The sequence below is a fragment of the Conger conger genome, chromosome 5, assembly GCF_963514075.1.
Source record: "Conger conger chromosome 5, fConCon1.1, whole genome shotgun sequence".
NCBI lineage: Eukaryota > Metazoa > Chordata > Actinopteri > Anguilliformes > Congridae > Conger > Conger conger.
In genome coordinates this window covers 56680331-56687912 of record NC_083764.1, presented here as the reverse complement: position 1 = coordinate 56687912, position 7582 = coordinate 56680331, and the positions used below count along the sequence as shown (strand labels likewise).

The 7582-nt window shown below is 46.0% G+C and overlaps 1 protein-coding gene across 2 annotated transcripts in view; it reads right to left on the bottom strand.

Annotated features, from left to right (window-relative positions):
• Positions 1-7000: 7000 nt before the first annotated feature.
• Positions 7001-7582, bottom strand: part of LOC133128626 (DNA methyltransferase 1-associated protein 1-like) — a 23743-nt gene continuing 23161 nt past the window's right edge. For both annotated transcript variants that reach the window (XM_061242305.1, XM_061242306.1), the window contains exon 11: positions 7001-7582. This exon is cut by the window's right edge and continues 289 nt beyond it. The gene's annotated coding sequence lies outside the window, so the exon portion shown is untranslated.

The window sequence follows — 7582 nt, the reverse complement described above, 5'->3', positions numbered from 1 at the left end:
CAGGACACCACAGCAAAGCTCCAGACATATCCACAAACACAGCCCTCGCCCGGCTTTGAACCCGACTCAAAATACAATTCAAAACACAAGCCTCCTTGTAAAAAAAAAAAAAAAAAAAAAAACTGGCTACTGTGCTTCACTGGGAATAACAAACTGCAACAGAGGGAAATGGCTTTGCTATAGACCTGCAGAAATAGGCCCACAGACAGATACAGGCTGGGAGGTGGGAGTCAAAGAACGGGACTGTGAAAATGCCCTACTTGAGATTTTATACTATATACAAACCTATTCCCCCATGTGTTGATGTCACTGGGTCATGTCTTCCTTTCTGGAATATTCCATTTCTCCTTGACAGTGAAGCCACTTCAGTGCACTGCAAGCTCTCAGTGTGAAGTATGCTATTAACTGTAACAGGGTGTGACATTTGCCCAAATTTCATCATGACTAAATGAAAATAAATACATAGCTGGTATTAGCCTTTATCACACTGCTGTGCACTTAATGGCAAAACAGTTTGTTTTTTTTGCAAATGTTACAAACCACAAGGCTTAACGTATAGCTTTCTGTGTGTATGAACAAGACATCACCACTGTTCACCTCCCGTGATTGTCACGGTCAGAACGCAATTATTGCCGATTCAGTCAAGACGTGCCGTAAGTAGTGGGTGGATCTTTGTGTAAAATTCACTTAGGTGCCACATTTTTCTTCCTGAACAAGATGAATTGCATTATGACTCGTTTCCAGAAGAAAAATGGCACGGTGGTCGTCTTGCTCAAATTCGCGGCACACTGTCTTTTTTTTAATACATCTCGCAAAATTGAGGTTAAGAGGGGATATCCTGGAGCTGGTGTGCATCTCGTACAGGAGGGGAATGAGATTGATGTGTTAAAGAGATTGGTATGGGAAGGCCTTATTCATATGGTAATGGTCCTATTGTTTAGGGGAGGTTTTCTTGGGGTTTTTCACAATTTCAATCACGATAAAATCAAACGGAGCACCTTGTGTCTTGGTGACGACGCGCTCGTTCGCGACAAAAGCAACGTGCGCTGCAGAAATAAAAGCGCTTGTGAAAACCGTTTAACTGGGCTCGCGGAAAACGACAGATCTGTCCGCGATTCAGTCTTATTTGACGGGGGTTAGTCCCGTCGTTCAAAACATCCGCGAAAAATCAAACGCTGGATCCAACATGTGGAAGTGCTTTGGGGATTGATTCTAATCTGGTCAGCTGCACATTTAAATTTAAACTGAAAAAAAGGATTCATTACTAATAAAAAAAAAATGAAGTCACATTCTTAAAAAACATATAGGGCGGTCATGGAAAAACTGTATACTGGGGAAGTGTTTGCATTAGAACATCAAATATATATGTAAATTGCACAGGCAGGACATTCCCTTGGCATGCGCTTTGCGCATCTTGCTTTGTACAGTATTTCCGTGGTTCAATGTTTTAAAGATTTTAATTTATTCCAGAAAATGACAGATTTAATTTTCTAATTGGATATGTGTCAAACGACTAATCATTACGACCATGCTGTTATTGGAAATTAAAATGTGTTTTCGATGAACTCATCAACGGTCGGTTTAATATTATTTTGATTAATTTATGTATAAAAAGAAAACAGCCATGGGTGCCCTATTAGCCAACAAAGCAACTTAAGTATAACTCAAGAACAGCCTTACCATATACTAAATTCAACCCTTTTATTGTGTGCAGAAAATATTGGCACAGGAAAAGTGCAACAGAACAACAGTTGACATTACAATATGGTCATTTACGCATTTGAATAATACTAGCCTAGAAAACGACATTATTTGCCGTCAGTGCAGTGATTGATATAACAGAAGGCTGGGTCCGGGGAGAGTTACAGTAGAGTACATATTTCACATTCTTAAATATGATCCATTTATACAGCAGGAAGCGATGCAGGTAGATCCGCGGCTAGAGTGCATAAAGTGGGCAGGCCAGGACACGGGGAACTCGCACCTGCAACCATCCGGTTGACGGCCCCCATCCTTTAACCACCTCGCGCCGTCCCCAGCCACACTATAACCATGACCATAACATAATCCTTAACCCAATTTGCAGCCGCGAGGCATGTATCTCAGGAACAATGCTTATCTCTTATTGCCCTCCTTCACTATTACAGTAATAGCTTCATTATTTGTGAAGGATTAGCGTCGTCCGCGTTCGCTCACTCATAAGCTCTTCGGAGGGGCACCTGTGCTTAAGCGAGAGGGGGACATTTTACAGGAAGACCGTTACCCACCTGCTGGAGAGCCGCGGAGGCTAGCTGAGCGATCGGTCCACTTACAGGGCTGAGGAACGCGTCGGCCGGTACAGGCCCCGAGACGAATCGGGCTGGGTCGCCTTTAAATGTCGCAGAGGAGGCGGCCACGCGTCCGTTTGATTAAGTCGACCGCCGTGTTTTTGACCGCCGGTCGCTCTATAAGTGGCCATCGGATTTTTGTATCCTAGTGCTTGTCGGTGCATTTTTCTCCATATCATCTGCACCCCCCGCGCCCCCCTCCCGGCGCCCTAATCGATAGGCATATTAATCATTTAGGGGGGCAGGGGGGGAAAAAAAGTGACAAACCAATTATTAATCGGCCCTGTCAAGTCCAATGCAGTAATGAATTTAGTAAAAATGGTCTTAACTCCATCCATTCATTAACTGCTGATGGGTGGCAGACTTCACAATGTCAGTGGATTTCCCCTCGTATTGACGCCGGAGCTGGCAGCTAATTTGCAGCTCTGCGGCGCGCTAATAAAACCCAGCCGGGTAATCAGGGAGGGCCGCGTCCGCAGTATTCCCTGCCAACTCCCGCATCCCAGCTCCAGATCCGGGAACCAGGGGTCTGCTTCCAAAGGGGAGAGAGCTGTAGGAGGTTTGGTGGGCTACACTAAAAAACTAAAATAAGTCGCTTTAACGGTTTTAACGGTCATGATCCCTTCGAAGGATGGTGCTGTCGAGGCCACGTGGTCTAAACTGGGCCATGGAAAACAGGCATTTAGAAAAGGCTGAGGTGGGCATCCTGAGACAGGGGTCTGAGTGTCAGGGTTAGGGATGAGCGTGACGTTAGTGGCTGGAGAGGTCCGGCGGTCAGGGGGACGGACAGTCCCGGTCCGGGGAGACAGCTCAGCAGATGAGCCAGAGAGGCCCGCCGCTGTCGTTCTCACTCTCGCTCTTTCTCTCGCTCTCTCTCTCTCCTCCACGCGTTTCCTGCTGTTGACCCCCTCTGCCTGAGCGGGGTACAGGAAGACCTCGTACCCCTTGTCCAGGACCAACTGGGACAGCTGCATCCGTACCTCTGAGAGTTGCATTTTAATTTGTAAAAGACCGCGTTTACCTTGGTCTCAGATAAAGACACGCAAGTTCAAAACACGCAAGTTCAAAACACCCTCAGACATAAAAACACGGTGGACAGCAGTTGAGATGAGTAAGATGACATCAGATGAGTAATTCTATGCTGCCAAAGGACCCTTGTCCTCATGATCACAAAAGTCCTCATAGTGTCAGTAGGTATTCAGGTGAATTGTCCTTGTAATACAGGAGAACCAACATGTGTGCGTCTCACACCCTTAGACTGATGCTCTCTCTCTCTCTCTCTCTCTCTCACACACACACACACACACACACACACACACACACACACACACACACACACACACACGAACAGATAAAAGCTCAGATAAAGATTTATTTCCCCTGTGAAATTACAGAACATGTGAACATACCCGCACTTAAGGATTATGTCCTTGGGCACAATGAAAACTCTTACTTTCCAAAGAACAGAAGTGGTATTTGTGAAGTATATATTGCGGGACTAAACCAAATGTGTCTTTTCCCTATGAATTGGAAATGGTGCAGTTTATTCGATCTTCTGCGGCTGAACCACTCATCGCAGCACGCTGCACTTCACGGCTTCGGCCACCAGAGGTCGCTGCACCTCTCATCCACGTCTTTATCTCCAGGCATGGCTCAGAATATTTATCACCCAGCCGAAGCTGATATTGACAAAAAAAGATCATCAAAGCAGGATGCGTCAGGGCGTAATCGACTCAGGCAACCTCTCCTCAGCGCCGGTAATTTATGATGCATTGATGAGCTGGTGTTTGGGCCCGGTTTTGTCTGAATGAAGGCTATTAAAACAGTCTGGCTGTTTCTCCGCTCGCATTACGCCGTGACACCCACTCGCACTGTCTGATAGTCGCCAACAGCGAGGCGGCGGCGCAACCTGCATCCAAATGTCAGCCTCGGCCGCCCAGACTCCCGTCCCGCACTATTTATAAACTTTGTGTTTTTGAGAGGAGAAACCTTTTCCCTCCCCTGCACCCCAAATTTGCATACAAATGAAGTGCTAAATGGGCTCAATGATATAATTGACTTGCAATTAGGAATATTCTGGGGAATGGTCACTTTGCAGTGGCCACAGCGAATAAAATATGGGGGAAAAAGGGCTGCTTAGCATATTAATGAGGCTCGTTAGCTGTCACTTAAACGGGGCTGACAAGAGGACTTATGTATGCAATGACCTTACAACTTAATTTGAAATGAGAATTCAACACTAATTGTTTTGGAGGACATTTTATCTAATTATAGTAGAAAGAACGAGCGCGTTCGTGACCGTGTGTAAACGGGGGGAAGCCGGACGGACATGAAGACGTCGATTTGAAATCGCGACCGCCTTCCGTTTTTTCCCTAGGACATCCCGATTCGCTGTGGATTCGGGCCGTGGGAAACGATTACCACTAAAGGGACATGTCGGCACAAACTGCAAACTGTGTCAAGAGGTTGCCCGACATAAGAGACGGACAGACTTTTATATAAAAAAGTAGTACATGTTTGTACAGTGCATCTCACCTCAGACCTCAGACTTTTTTTGGTGGAAGAAATTAGGCCAGGCTATGGGAGCCTGTGGTATCCATGCCATTTCCCAGAGGCCCTATAACAGATGTCAATTTTTAGACACCCCAAACACTGCAACATTTATACTAAATAATAATGATACATTCCATTTATATGGCACTTCTCATTTGCGGTGGAAGATCATGGAACGCATTATGGCAAAGCAAGAAAAAACGTGATCGGGCAAGAAAAAAAAAAAAAAAAAAGATTTTGAGGAAGGTCTATGTGCAGTTTTAAGTTTTAAAAGCATCAATAGTTGTGGCAGTTCTAAGGTCGTCATGGAGGGAGTCCCAGAGATGAAGGGAAAGCGAAGGCTCTCTCACATTGTCCGACGGGTGGGGGGGGGGGCTGCAGCATTATGGGAATGCCTGGAGAGAAGGGAGCGCGTGGGTTCATGGATGGATTTTTTTTTTTTTTTACTGGATACTTTGGGGTCAGTCAGATGACACATACACGGCCATTTAAAAGAAAAAGAAAAAAAAAAGCATTATTATTCGGCATATAGTTATGGTCTCCCATGAGGGTCTGTTGCGACACGGGCTCGATTGTTAGGTGATGTTTTCTGAGCGCGAAACTGGTCTGTTGAAGTCCGAGGTGAAAGGGCGTGTATGGGGGTGTGCAGCAATGTGATTGACAGCAGGCTAGCTCGTTTGTCATTGGGCCAAAAAGAAATGAAGTAACAATTCACCCCGTGTCACAACAGACCCCAATCTCCCCTATTATTGAGATCCACTAAAAATTATGACAGATGAAATGATCTAAACAGCAATGGTACACAAACCCTACACCTACCCCCCCGGAAACGCAACGCCCGTACAATTACTCAAATTCAGTCAATGAATACACCATATAACTCAGAATCTCAGAACACTATTTTTACAACCCTGTAAAACTTACCCAGTCACACGCTCCCTTTCTGCAACACACTGCTACTTTATTTTACACACTATTTACAAGAACTTACTGAACACGTCAACGTTTCTGTAATTACAGCTGTGGTGTCACAACACCCGAGGCACTGCCGGCTTGCCGGCTGCCACTATCCATGCCATAGAATGCACCCTCATTTGTAAAAAGTATTTTATATATATTTTCTATAACTAGACTGAGCACAAGAAAATGTCAGTTTACTGGGTTCCACATTATGTAGCGGTGTTGCTTCCCCCCCTCCGTGTGCCACTGTGAGGGTGAGATGCTTTATGGGCGGGACAGGTTTAGCACCAGCGCACTGTAAACACCAGCCCCGGCCGTTCCCGCGGCTTGTTAACATCGTCTCCGTCACTCAGCGCGCCGTTACTGTCAGACCCCTCGCCGAGCGCCACGCAATCAGCATTAACCATGTCAGGGGCTTAATGGGAGGGCCATAAACCAGCTGACAGGCCTGGCAGAGCCCTGCTGCACGCAAGACAAACTGCCCCCCGCGCCTCTTCCACCAACGCTCGCCTCCGCGAAAGTCGCGCGGGGCTTCGCGGGAGAAATCGCGCTGTCAACCGGTGGAAAACAACCGCTCGCAAAACGATGATTTCTACAAATTCGCGCGCCTTCGTTTCTCGCGCCGATGGAAGACGAGGGATTTCGCCTAGTGCGAGTTCTCTTCTTAAGTTTATTAAAAAGAAAGACGCATTTTTTTGTGTGGTCGTTATTTTTAGGCGCTACTCGGGTCGCGGTTGAGGGAACCGTCACTGAAGCCAGGGAGGATTCATTAACGGATGTTGCGTCGTGCGGATTTATTTCGTTTTTGACAGGCTCCTATAAATGCAGGCGACACTTAGCTCAGATGAGGAGCATCAATCAGCCCGCTGGAAGCAGTGAATATGCTGATATTAAGTGTACAAACAGTACCCTCAGTGTGTGAATGAGTACTACACATAATAACTTCAGCAAAATGGATAGATAATTAGGAACATCAAATTGGCAATCCATTATTTTTAAATTACTACTAAAATGCATTCTACAGTTTAACAAAAAAAATAAAAACACATCCGAAACGTTACATTGTATTTCAATATATTCACCTATCAAGCACTGCTGGAAATTTACAAGGTGATCAAAAACAACAAAAAAAGAGAGACAAAAACAGACAAGTCAACCACTTTCCTTTGAAAAAAGTTTTATTTTCAAGGAACGAAAAAAGAAAACATCGTTGCTAAGTGTTTGTGTGCGAGCGCGCTCATTTCAGTTCTATTCACAGTTTTGGCGAGGCCCCCCCACCGCCAGAAAGCAGAGGAGTCTGGGGCCTCCGATAGCGAGCTGACACCCTCCTGCATCAATAAACGCGGTGGTCACACAGTGTGAAAAGCTATAATAAACAGGACATTTACAGAATCTTTACAATGGCAGAGGAGAGGTGCACATTTAACTAGGTGCTTGTCAACATTTCAATTAGACGGACAGCCAAGCGGCGGGGGGCCCCTGATTAGTTCTCCGCGGCAATTTTCAGTTCATACGACTTCATTTCGCCCGCGAGAGTGCGACGAGGGGGAATAATGGAATGGAATGTCAGTCAAAGTCCACTCTGTGGTGGCGCTAGCAGTGGGGTCCGGTGGCTGTAGAGGAGGGAGAAAGGGAAAGAGAGAGAGATGGAGAGGGAGAGAGAGAGGGAGAGGGATGGAGAGAGAGATGGAGAGAGAGGGAGGGAGAGAGAGAGAGAGAGAGATGGAGAGAGAGAGATGGAG